Source organism: Camelus bactrianus, chromosome 14, assembly GCF_048773025.1.
Source record: "Camelus bactrianus isolate YW-2024 breed Bactrian camel chromosome 14, ASM4877302v1, whole genome shotgun sequence".
Classification (NCBI taxonomy): Eukaryota; Metazoa; Chordata; class Mammalia; order Artiodactyla; family Camelidae; genus Camelus; species Camelus bactrianus.
This window is the reverse complement of record NC_133552.1, coordinates 11,096,673-11,110,029: the sequence shown is the minus strand read 5'-3', so window position 1 is coordinate 11,110,029 and position 13,357 is coordinate 11,096,673. Positions and strand designations below refer to the sequence as shown.

The window sequence follows — 13,357 nt, the reverse complement described above, 5'->3', positions numbered from 1 at the left end:
TTTCCCCGTGCCTCGCAGCCGCAGTGAAGATCACGTACATCACCATGACACATACTTTGTCAGAATTTAGTATCAGATTTCCTCTGTTCCTTTAAATACCACCACCAACAATAAAGGCACCCTCAAATTTTTCCTAGTAGCTTATTTATATCAGAGGTTAGGGTTCCGATGTTTTACAGGTGAACATGGTGGTAATTACAGGGATTTATTCGGCGCAGGTAACATAACTGCTTTTCAGTGCTCTGGAAATGATGGTTTCTAACAAACGGCAGACGTCACTGATAGAGGCATTTATGAGTTTAAACAAACTACTGGGTATTGATTGTACCGGACATCGTAGAATTGAGTATTATTCTAAATCTGTAGTGATATTGGGTAGCGTTGATGAAGAAGAACAGTAGGGAAAGAATAAGAAAACATAAAACAGTAGCAGGTTTGCAAAGTAAAGAGGGTTTTGAGGTTTTTTAAATGAGTAATTTGCAGTTTCTTTTCATTTCTATTCATATTTCTAGCACCAGAAGTTCCTCAACACCAGAGCAAGGTAGGACATCACACTTGGACTCATAATTAATGCTGCTTGTGTTTCCTGCCCTCTTGATCTTCTTGTTACTCATCTTTATTTATTTACTTATTGCCAGGGTTGGGTGGAAGAAGATCTGGAAAATTCAGTGTAACTTCCACAGAATTAGGTTCAATTCACAGCACTTCACTTATCATAGATATGTTTTGGAAAACCCATTGACAAGAAAGAATGTTATAAAGATGCACCTCATCGTTTGTGATAGATGTATTCCTGCAAATATCTGTGTAAATAAATCTGTATTAACTCCAGTAGGGAACTGGCTATGTCAAAAAAAAAAAAAAAAAAAAAAGAATGGTGGTGAATTATTTTGTAAAATGATGAAATATTTTTCAAAGTGATAATCATCCTCAGAATGTAACTGTTAGGTAAGTTGGATATTTGTATATCAAAATTTCTTAAATTAGATATTTTATTTACAGGCTGTCAATTAAAATACTGCAAAAGTATACTCACTTTCTTGCCTTGACCTGGATAGCAACTTGACATACTTTAGTAATTAAGCACACAAACCCAAACAATGCAATTTCTTGGGTAACTGTTGGAATAGAAAGAAAAATTTGATGAAGAGTTAAGGGTGGTAAACTTACTATTTTCAAAGAAGCAGCCAATTTCCAAGGCTTTCCAGCCAATGGGGGAGGAATATAGGTGACCAGTGGTATAAAAATGCACCCCTCCCACTGTTCAACAATCTTTAGTAATTTTGCCATTTACTTGAGTGAATGATTGTCCAGTCCCATGTCTTTCTGTTGAAGAGCAGACATCGAGCCCTGAAATCCGTTCATTCTTAGTTATTTGTGCATTGCGTTTGTAGCAGAACCTTCTACAGTTTAGACATCTGCTGATTTAAACAGTTTAAGTAGTACCCCTAAAAATCAGCCTAGCAAAAACCATCCATGCGTCTCTATATATATGTTTACAATGACTCAGATTTAAAAACCTTTTTTATTGACGGACAGCTGATTTATAATGTTGTGTTAGTTTCAGACGTACAGCAAAATGATTCAGTTATACATGTATATAAGAATATATACATATATTCTTTTTCAGGTTCTTTTCCATTACAGGTTATTACAAGATATTAAATATAGTTTCCTCTGCTATATAGTAGGTCCTTGTTGTTTATCTGTTTTATATATAGTAGTGTGTATTTGTTATTCCCAAACTCAAATTTTAAAAAGCCAAATTTATGAATATATTTCACCATTTTGAAAATTACTTCTTCAGTTTAGCTGTATTTTTTTTTCTTTTGGTTTTTTTATTCTCTGAAATTCAGAACTTTCAGTAACCATAGAATTTAGAAATTTAATATACCTGGCAGTCTCCTTAAATTTAACTTCAAAAATATTATTCTAATTATTTCACAACATATTACAATATATTTTGTTTATATAGTGCTATCACATGATTTTTCAAAATTTAAAAAACCATATTAAATATTATTTCTCCATATATAACTGGAGAAACTAAGGCTCAGGGCATTTATGACAATTTCCATATTTACCCAGCTACTCAGCTACTCAGTAGTTGAGTTGGAGCTTAAAGGAAAATCTCTTTAGATATTCTGATAAGACACAAGGTCATAAAAGTCTTGGCCAATGAATTCTTATTCTTGTGGAATTTTGTCTTCTTTGCTGTCTCTTTCACTAGAAAATATTCATAGTTGTTTAAATTTCCCACAGCTAAATTTTAGAATTAATATCATACTACCTTTTTTTCTCTACAAACTTGTGTTCACAGATTTTTTTAAGCTGATTTCCCTACTGTTTTCTAAAAATACACTGTTCATTATTTTCACTTCAACCTGTAGGTTTCGTGACCATTCTATATGTACATGGGTAATAATAAACTATATTAACTAACATTAAAGCTTTTTAACTGCAAAATGATACAGCTGGAAACTAGGAAGTTAAACCAACACTGAGGCCACGGGACCAGGGCTGGCTGTGGCCATGCTGTCCTTTAGCTGATGCACCGTGAAGCTGTGTCTTCACCGCCAGTGAAATTCACCAGTAGCAAAACCATCAGCTTCCACTAAAATACCTTATTAATATTTATACTGGCTACATGCTGAAATGATAATATTTTGGATGCACTGGGATAAGATATACTAATTAAAGTAGCTCCAAGTTTCTTTTAACTTTTAATGGAGCTACTAGAAGACTTTAATAGACACATGTGGCCCGCATTTGTGACTTGCAGGACATTCCTCTTGGACAGTGGTGCTATTTGTTTCACTCAATTCATGCATTTCCCTCATTTGAATTTCTTAGGTTAGAGCTTATGTATGCGACTACTCAGAAAACACTGATGTGGCTGCACTAAAATGTCATCTCTCCAGGATTCCCAAATTCCCAATGGAATCACTGCTAATCATTTGCTGTTTTTCATCCATTTTCCTTTGCCTTCATAAATATATTATTACATAAATATGTATAGGTTATGGGGTTTTTTTTATTGTTTTTATCAGGAATGGGATTATATTATACCTACAACTTAGGGACTTGTTTTCCATCAAGCAGGATATCATGGAAGCCTTTCTTAGCTCTATTTAATAGAGCGGAGACTTTTGAATCCATTCAAAGAAAGTTCTTCACTAGCTGTTTTACCTTTTGAAATACATCCATAGGTTATTCTAAAAGCTCTGTGGAAGAGTTACTTATTGGGCCAAACAACAGGTTTTGACGAGTACTTGAGAGACTACAGTGAGGCAGAAAGGCAAATACGTTCACTGCGCTCCTCTATTTGCAGTCTCCTAGAGCTTTCAATTTGCCTTGTATTTAAGTGCAGATTCCACAGCAGGGCCTTCATAAAGTGGCCCCACGTGATGGTACCAGCATCATTTCTCAGCATCATTCTTTCATACACACTGAACTTCAGTCACGCTGGACTTCTTTTTGCTGTTTAAGAATTAATATATCTCTTTCCCCAACATTTGCAAATACTGTTCTTCCAGGCTTGGCTCATTATTGGGCTAAACATTTATTACTTTTTTTTTTCTTTAAGACAGGATTTTAATTAATTCTGATCTATCCTTTTTATGGTTTCCTTTAGGTCTGAATGTTTTACCAACCATCTTCTTTCTTAAAGACTGTATTTTCCTGAGTCTGCACATAATGACCCAGACTTCCCCACTCTGGGAGTAAGAGTTTATCTGCACTGACTGCCTTTCAGACCATCAACGTACTTAGGTTTAATTTACGCCCAGGAAATAACTAACTGTGTTGCTTCAGCATTCACGATGCAACATGCCCTGTGGTCTAGAAGAAGACAGGATACTGATATTTTTTTCCATAGCTTCTGCGGAGCGACCACAAACTGGGTATTTCACTCATTTAGACGTCATCTGCTGATGCCTGAAATTTCTGGATGAGAATGTCCCATCTATCTCTAAATTACTGAACTGTGCTAAATCATCCTTCTAAAGTTATAAGTACCAAATAAATACTAAAGTGGAAATGTGGGGAAAAAATTAAGATACCATGAAATATTCAGTGAACAGTTATCTCTTCTGTTTTGTTTTTCATTACACCCTAAAAAAAATTTTGAGATCATTATAGAGTCATATGCAATCGCAAGATATAATACAGAGATATTTCATGTACCATTTACTCATTTTTCCCCCAAGAGAAACACTTTTCAAAACTATAGTACAATATTATGTAATATTGATATAAATATAATCTACCATTTTTATTCAGATTTCTGCAGTTTTACTTGTACTCATGTAGGTGGGCTTGTGTGTATATTTAGTTATGTGCCATTTTATCGCATATATAGGTTTGTGTATCTACAACCATAGTCAAGATACAGAACACTTCCATCCATACAAGGATACTCGGTATTGCCTTTTTTTAACCACATCCGTTTCCTAGCCCCTCCCCCCTTAATTATAAACCCCTGAGAATCTAATGTATTCTCCATTTTTATAATTACGTCACTTCAAGATTGTCATACAAGTGCAGAATCATACCATATGTAATCACTGGGGACATGAGTGGCTTTCACTCAACATTAATTCTCTGAAGATTCATCCAAGTTGTTACAAGTATTAGTAGCGTGTTCCCTTTTGCTGAGTCTTATTCCATGAGTCTTATTCCATGATGTGGGTGTACCACAATTTGTTTAGCATTTCACCCACTGAAGGACATCTGGGCTGTTTCCAGTTTTTGTCTGTTACAAATAGAGATCCAGTGAAAATTCATGAATAGGATTTGATGTGACCAGGACTGTGACTGCTGTGTAGTATGGCAGCTGCATGCTTAGTTTTACAAGAAGCAGGCAACCTGTATCCCAGTGTGGCCACACACTTTACATACCACCAGCTACATATGAGTGAGTCAACTTCTCTGCATTTTTGCCAGCATTTGGTGTCATCACAAAGTTCTATTTCATGCATTCTGATAGTTGTGTTAATATTTTGTCATGATTTTAATTTGTATTTCCTTGACAGCTAATGGTGTTGAACGACTTTTCCTGTGCTTATCTGCCATCTGTATATCATCCTGGTGAAATTTCTGTTCATGTCTTTTGCACATTTTCTAATTAGATTATTATTATATTTTTTAACACGTTGAGTCTTTTGAGAGCTCTTTTCATACTCTAGATCCCAGTCTTTTGTTAGATACGTGTGTTACAAATATCTTCTCCCAACCTGTAACTCATCTTTTCACCCTCTTAACAGGGTCTTTTGCAGAGCAAAATTTTTAAATTCAGTGAAGTCCAATTTTTCAGCCATATGTTTTATGGCAGTTCTCAGAAGCCCCTGTCTCGGCCTAGATCATGAAGGTCTTCAGTTATTTTTTTCTAAAATCTTTATACCATTATGTTTTACATTATGTTTTATATTTAACAGTAATTTAACAATGTTATTTTCATATTTCTTTTTTTCCATGTACTTTAGCATATATTCAGATGTACAGGAAAAAAGTCCTTGATGAGTGAGATCACGTGCATAGAGAAGAAATGATGAGAAGGGTTGATGACAGGTAAACATGAAGGTAGTAGTGAAACTGGGGTGACAGAAAGCAAGTTTAGTAAATCATTTTTATGACATAATCGATTTAGTTCCCCAGAAATTATAGCCAAACTATTCTGAAGTTTGAAAAAAAAAACCTCAAATAATATTTCAATTTCATTACACTCCTCTCAACTTCCTGAATCAGGTGGAGAAGCCACAAAGAATGAGAAAACTGCTGTGAAATGACTGAAAACCAGAAACACAAAAAAATGTTCATATGCACCTTCTTCACAAAATCCAGTTGCTGTTTGAAAAAGGCTGGGATTGTTGAAATAGGATCTGAGCCTCATTTTCTGAAGATTAGTCACTAAATTTGAAGCTAGTATGTTATGTACCATTAAACTTACCAATCGTTTGTTTAAAAGGCTTCTTTCTTGCTTTAATAGTGCATCACCAAAAAAGAATAATTTGGGTATAAAAGTAAAGTAATTTATTAACGTAAACGTATAAAATGAGGATAACAAAATTACAAGTACATGAGAATATATATGACCCATTAAACAAAGCGATTTAGTGCACACAAAAAATAATGACTGGATGATAAACAGTGTGGCATAACATTCCCATGGTAACTAAAGGCATTTCCCAGGCTTGCATTAGAAAAAGTGTCACTAATACCGATAAAAAAAATATACACTAGAATTTTGGCTAAATCATTATGCTATATAATATCCCAATATTTTGATTCTGTAATGGAAATAAGGCAAGAAATCAAATTGCTTAAGTGATGGAAATAATTGGAATTCTGCTCCGATAAAATGCAAAGTGGCCACTTTGCAAAGCACAAAGTTGGAAACTGGCACTCAATTCACAAGGTGATGTAGAGCTTCAATTTTGCTTTTACTTTCTTTCATTTCTTATCTGCCACCCTCCATTAGAGATTCAGCCCTGTGGTCGACAACAGGGGTAGAAAGATGAGATATACTTTGTAGAGGAACCTCCAAAGTCAAGTCTGGAAAATCTCACTCACGTTTCACATTATAAGAGATTAGAAATTGCATTGTTCTCCATACAGCTGGTGCCTGGCAGTCAGGGTTTATAGATTGGATTTCTTTTTCTTCATCATCCATCAAGCCATGTGAAAAGAAACAATATCGTTAAATGAGGTCTGTATTTTCGTCTTCTTTGTGGTAGAAATGTAGTAAGAAATACAGAAAAGATTTTTTCATGCCAAAAAAAAAATTTAATTGGTAATACGCTAATCAATTAGCATCTTCATATTTTTACCCAGTCACCTCATAAATTGCCCTTTGCAACAATTTTTCCTTCATTCACAAACATTGATTAAGCATGCGTTTTGTGAAAGCATCCCAATACATGCTGAGAAAAAAAATAATCAACCAAAAAGTCACTGAACTAACAAAAGGTGAATCTTCTGGAAATCACAATTCAGTCTGATGGGCACAAGGTCCCTGGGGAGCCTGTAAGAGCAGCACCTAACCCAGTACGGGTACGGAGAACAAGTGTTGTCTACGTCAGTTCCTAAAGATGAGTAATAGTTATTCAGAAGTTGGTTTTCATCCTGGGCACAATTAAAAGTCATTAAAGAATTTCATGTAGGAGTTTGTCACGACAAAATTCTCTTGAAGTAGAAATGGAAAGGGATGTGGAAATCATCACATTTGCACTACAAAATTAAAGAGAAGTGAGTCCTTTCAATTCTGAAAAAGAGGATTTTTTTTTTTTTAAGATTTTGCTTCGTGGTTTTAAATAGCCTAATCTCCAATCTGCAGATGATAAATGGGTACTTTTTTCTCAATTTTTCTAAAGCAAAACAAGTCAGTGCAATTCTAATTAGTTTTATATTTTATCTTTAAAAAAGCTGACTATGTTTTATATTCAATCATATTAAATTTTCCGGCCATTCTTTATCATCTGAAGAATAATTATCTTTTACAATAGTTTTACTGAGATATAATCCACGTACTATACAATTCATTCTTTTAAAGTGTGAGATTCAATGGTTTTTTAGTATATTCACAGGTTGCAATCATCACTGCAGTCAATTTTAGAACATTTTTATCACCTTAGAAAGAAACTCTGTGTCCTGTGGCCATCACCATCCTATCCTCCCACCCCGCCCTAAGCAACCACTAGTTTCCTTCCTGTCACTGTAGATTTCCTAGTCTGGAATTTCATAAGAATTTGATCACATATTCGGTGTTTTGTGACTGCCTTCTTTCAGCTGACATAATGTTTTCAAGATTCATCTGTGTTGTAACCTGTATCAGAACTTCATTTCTTCGTCTGGCCAAGTAACATTCCATTGTATATATACATTTTGTCTTTATCCTTTTGTCTGTTGATGGGTATCTGTGTTGTTTCCACCTTTTGGCTATAAATAATGCGGCTGTAAGGTTTTGTGTGGACATATGTTTTCATTTCTTTTGAGTAAATATCTAGAAGTCGAATTCCTAGGTCATGTGGTAACTTTGCATACAATTCTTTGAGGAACAGCCAGACTGTTTCGATAGTGGCTGCACCACTTTAAGTTTAAAATTCCCACCAGCAGAGCATGAGAATTCTGATTTCTCCACCTCCTCACCAACATTCTTTCTCCTGAGTGTTTTATTCTAGCCTTCCTATGAGGTGTGAAGTAGGATCTTATGTGGCTTTGATTTGCGTTTCCCTGATGGCTAATGGTGTTGAGCATCTTTTCATGTACTTATTGGCATTTGTATAACTTCCTTGAAGACATCTCTCTTCAGATCCTTTGCCCGTTCTTAATTCAGTTATTTGTCTTCTACTACTGAATTTAAGAATTCTTTATATATTGTACATTCAAGTTCCGTATCATATATACGACTTGCAAATATCTTCACCCTCTCTATGGGCCATATTTTCATTTTACTGATGGTGTCTTGTGAAGGACAAATGTTTTTAACTTTGACAAAGTCCAATTTATCTATTTTTCTTTTATTGCTTATGCTTTTGACATTATATTTAAGAATCTTTACACAATGTCATGAATATTTAGTCAAATGTTTACTTGTAAAATTTTTATAATTGTAACTCTCCCATTTAGGTCCTTGATCCATTTTGAGTTAATTTTTGAATATGCAGTGAGATAAGGTTCCAACTTTATCCTTTTGTTGAGGCTAACCAGTTGCTTCTGCATGGTTTGTTGAATTCTTCCTCCAACATAAGGTCATTCTATCCTGGTCAAAAATCAGTTGACCTTAGATGTATGTACACACTTACTTCTCAACTCTCAACTCTATTTCATTGAGATATATTTTATCCATGTCTTGTTAGCACACTGTTTTGATTATTGTTGCTTTGTAGTAGTTTTGAAATCAAGAAGGGTGAGTTACCTCACTTGATTATTTTTTTTTTCAGCATTGTTTTGGCTATTCTGGGTCCCTTACAAATCCATATGAATTTTAGAATCAACTTTTCAATTTCTACAAAGAAATTAGTTGAAATTCCGATAGAGATTTCACTGAACCTGTAAGTCAGTTTATGGATTATTATCATTTTAAGGATGTTATATCTTCGAATCCATGTACAGGGGATGTTTTCCCATTTGTTTAGATTTTTAAAAAAATTTCTTTCAACGATGTTTTGTAACTTTCAGAATATAAGTTTTGTATTTCTTTTGTCAAATTTATTCCTAGGTATTTTACTCTTCATGATGTTATTATGAATAAGAATTATAATTATCTTTTAAGATTCTCAAAAGTCAGAAATTACTGATACACAAATATATAAAAAGAAGTTCACCAATGTTATAATTACATCAACTAAAAACTGAGTAAAGTGAAATTTCTGTCTCCTGTTACCTCAGAAACTTTAGCTAAATAATGATGCAATCTCTGAGGACCCAATCTCTTTGACTGATGAAGCCATTTAACTGCTCAATTGTTTTTGAAGGTGATACATATAAAAGCCAAGAATAAAATGTATTACGTATTTAAGCATAGAATTCTTCATTCTTATTCAGAATTCTACCTCATGGCTGCTTTGAATTACCTTGTATAGTATCTATATAACTTCTGTCACTTTAAATTTCAGTGGAGTTACATGTGTTAATGTGTTTGTACTTACACCTAAACCTAACATAAGGCAGGAGGGCATAGCTCAGTGGTAGAGTGTAGTGTTAGCAAGCATGAGGTCCTGCCTGGGTTCAATCCCCAGTACCTCCATTTAAAATAATAATAATAATAAATGAATAAATAAACCCAATAATTTAGGTTTATTTCTCAAATACCTCCCAAAACACAGAAACAAAAAATTAAAACAAACAAAAAAACCTTCCATGATTATCCATCTCACCATGCAATAAGGTAAACACAAACTTCCCATTGTTCCTTCTTAAAAAGGAAGTTTCAAACTGTACTGGGTTTGTATGTGTGTATACACTGTAGTTTGTTGATGCTAACAGACACTATGTAGCCATTATAGGAGACAATTTATGAATATATCATAATCTTACTGATAATGAGGAGTGAGGAGTAGAGAGGTGGATTAAAATTATTACTATTTTTCATATTTGCAATTTTACTGTATCTAGAAGTGTTTTTGGTTTTTTTTTTTGGTCTAGTATGGAAAGTATGCCTGTAAATTTTACCAGTTTATAGAATCAAGATATTCCATTCCTCTTATTATACAGGACAAAAAGAAGAACGTCTAGCTACTTGGGAGCATTGGTGCATCTATTGCTTCCTTAGATGAGGCCATCACCAAGCTAATTTGTTAATTGGAAAAGTGAGATGAAAAGAAAAAAATGGATGGTTGTATCAGAAAACTAGGTCCATGATATCTGATGGTTACTGTTCCACTGGGGGCGACAAGAACAGGTGAGAAGGAAGGTGGCAACAAGCACACCTCTGCACCTTCCACTCTGCTCCTGACTGTGCCTCCCCCGTTGGCCTTCATTTGCTCTTTCTGCCTCTGTCTCTATTCAGGACAATTTAAAGAGGAAGAAGACACATGTACATATATGTACGTTGTATGTATATATGCCCACATGACATTAAACTGAGTAGGAAGTTAGTTATAATCATGTCTGATGAATAAAAGAGCCAAAACCTACCCCACCCCCCACCTCAAATCTGTTGGCCAGAATCCTCTGCTTTGGCTCTTGGACTTGGAGGGAAGAAGCTCAGTTTCCAGCTTTACCCTCATGTCTCTCCTGGCTCATGTGTAAAATGAGAAAATACCAACTTACTCTGGTCCAAGGAGCTCAGTTATCTGTATGATTTTACAAAATGGAAAAAAGAAATGAGAAGCATTTTGTCAAGCATAGAAAAGTATGTGTGCATGATTTTCTTTTCATTTCATGAGGATCACACTAAGGAATCCTAAAGAATTTAGGATTAAGTGGTATATAAGTTCCCTCTCATATAACTTGCATAGAAGAAAACTGTAAGTGTAAATGACCCAAAGGCAGCAGAATGAGGCACCGGCCAAGAAGACTTCATTACAACTGGGTCCAATGTATCAATGCGGCGAAACAAAGAGTCTCTGTCTGAGTGGGTGTGACAGTCACGATCCGGACAAATGCCACAGGAAAAAGAGAAAGGAGTGTCAGAGCAGCCAGTTTTGGCATGTCCCGCTCACATACTGCCCTGGAAGATAAGGAACCTTAGCTCGTGGATTTGGACCATTCCGTTTCCATGGATAAGGCAGATTCAGTGTGGTGGTAAATGAACTAAGGTAAGTTAGCTTCATGCCTCTGATACCATCTCCCCGATTTTACTTCCTAATCCTAGACACCACCCCCATCACAGCTTTAGATGCACTATTAACATTGAATCCTGTGTTCCAGATTATGCGACAGCTATAACCATGGAAATAAGAAGTAGGCATCTTGATTACAGAAAGCCAGCTCCTGAACTTAATTAACTCGAGCCTGTGAGAGATGGGGCCACGTTAGAGTTGCTGACAAAGTTAGATTTCAGAGCCCGAAGGCAAAGAGCCAGACACTGAATTATGACCAATTAATTACAGTGAGGCCAGCTTGAGAGATCTCCTGGAGGACAACCAGCTGGCCTTTCCCAGGGTGCACGCTGGTCTGCATCACTGTATCCATAGTTATTATTATTACCATTGCCAAATCTCATTTTACACATTACACTGAAGACCCAAGTTATTAAACAAAGAAAGTAAGAGGATCACAGATGCTGTCCGTTCCCTGGGCTTGGATCAGATTCTGAAATTTACAGGTATAAAACAAAATGTGTATGCTAACAAAACCTATGCCTATCCTTTTTTTTTTTTTTTTTTAAAGACCTACACAAGCTGGTGGTGAGAAAGATGGAGAATTCAAGCAGCATGCTCATATCTCTGGCCAGATGAACAGAATGAAGAGAAATAACAAAACAATCTAAAGGCCATAGGCAGAAAGATAGTGGGAAAGAGTTTCAAGGGGTCAAGTAACATAACTATAGAATCTGGGAATAAGAATGAAGAATAGAGTGGGCAGAACAAGTTAACATGAGATCCCCAGGGTAGAATAACAATATTCTGAAAGGTGTATTAAAAATTGAAAAAGATTCAGACTCCCCACTTCCTGCTCTCAAGATCCATGGGATGTGAGAATGAATCACGTCCACAGGAGAGGGCTCCATCCGGAGGTGGCTTCCTCAGGTGAGAACCAGGGATTTAGGAAGCGAAAATCAGTGGAAATTATTTCCAAAGTAGTGGGTGGTTATTTAAAACTCATTAATTTGCCATGAAATAAGTAAAGAAATAATTGTTCCAGAATTTAAAATAAAAGAGTTTGAGGAAGAGGTCATGAGAGAGAAGAGGTGAGTGGGAAGAAACACAGGAAGGGAAGTTAACTATATAACAAGGATAGAAACAGAGCCGTTCCAGTGTGTTGCAAGATTTCCTCAAATAATTGATTTTCCAGGTTCCTGGTGGATTTGGGAAGAGAGCAGAAACTTCGCTTACATCACGATACCTTCTAGGAAAAATCAGCCCCATCTTTGATTTATTGTGTTTCTGAGAGAAGCTTAGCCCCGTTGAGCAGGATGTCATTTGTTTAATTTGAAATTAAGAATATACCCAGGAGGTGTAAGTAGTAGATTAATTCATTTGCTGAATGAAAGCATCAACTGAAACCAGCATTTTTGTACTATGAGAACTGTTGCTAGAACCAAGAAAGAAAGAAAGAGAGAAATTGTTTAAGACAATGACATGTTTATTCAAAGGAGTTAATGGATCCATTAATTTTTATAAGAAGTTGAGTAAGTTATTTTCTAGCTCTCAATTTTCATGATAGTTTCAAAAGCCACTAGACTATCTAAGCTTTTTCCTAGCCACTAACTTGCTTATTTGTTGCTTCTCTGTGTATTTTCGGCCTCTTCCTCTCTACAACATCGCTCCATAAAACAGGGGCTTTATCCATCTGGTTCGCTCGTACGTCTAGTGCCTAGACCAGTGTTCAGGATATTAGCATATACCTAACAAACATTTTTGAATAAAGCTTGAAATGTCCCTTCATAATACCAGGTTCATTAACCACCTCGATTTCCTCTATCAATAAGTCAAAGAAGTAGGTACAGTAGAATGTATATAAACTCAATGGATTTCTAAGATCACAGTTCTTACAGAAAATTTAACAAAGACATGAAGGAAAGAAAAGAAAGCTATCTTTGATCTTATTCATATCAGGAGACTTTCACACATATTTCATTTAATATAACTCCTAACAGTTGTTAATAAATAAGTTTTGTAGGTGAAGGAAAAAGAGACTGAGAAAGGTTTTCATACTTTGCTGTGTGTCAAATGCTGTGTTTGTGGAAGAAGAT

At 35.3% G+C, this 13,357-nt stretch overlaps 1 long non-coding RNA gene across 4 annotated transcripts in view; it reads right to left on the bottom strand.

Annotated features, from left to right (window-relative positions):
• Positions 1 to 13,357, bottom strand: part of LOC123615790 (uncharacterized) — a 65,020-nt gene that overhangs the window by 24,090 nt on the left and 27,573 nt on the right. Inside the window, exon 5 of one of the 4 annotated variants that reach the window (XR_006723517.2) lies at positions 6,032 to 6,657. The exons of the other annotated variants lie outside the window; for them this stretch is intronic. This is a non-coding gene — a long non-coding RNA (uncharacterized LOC123615790). Of the gene's footprint in view, positions 1 to 6,031; positions 6,658 to 13,357 lie in introns of those variants that run through there. 4 annotated transcript variants of the gene reach the window in all.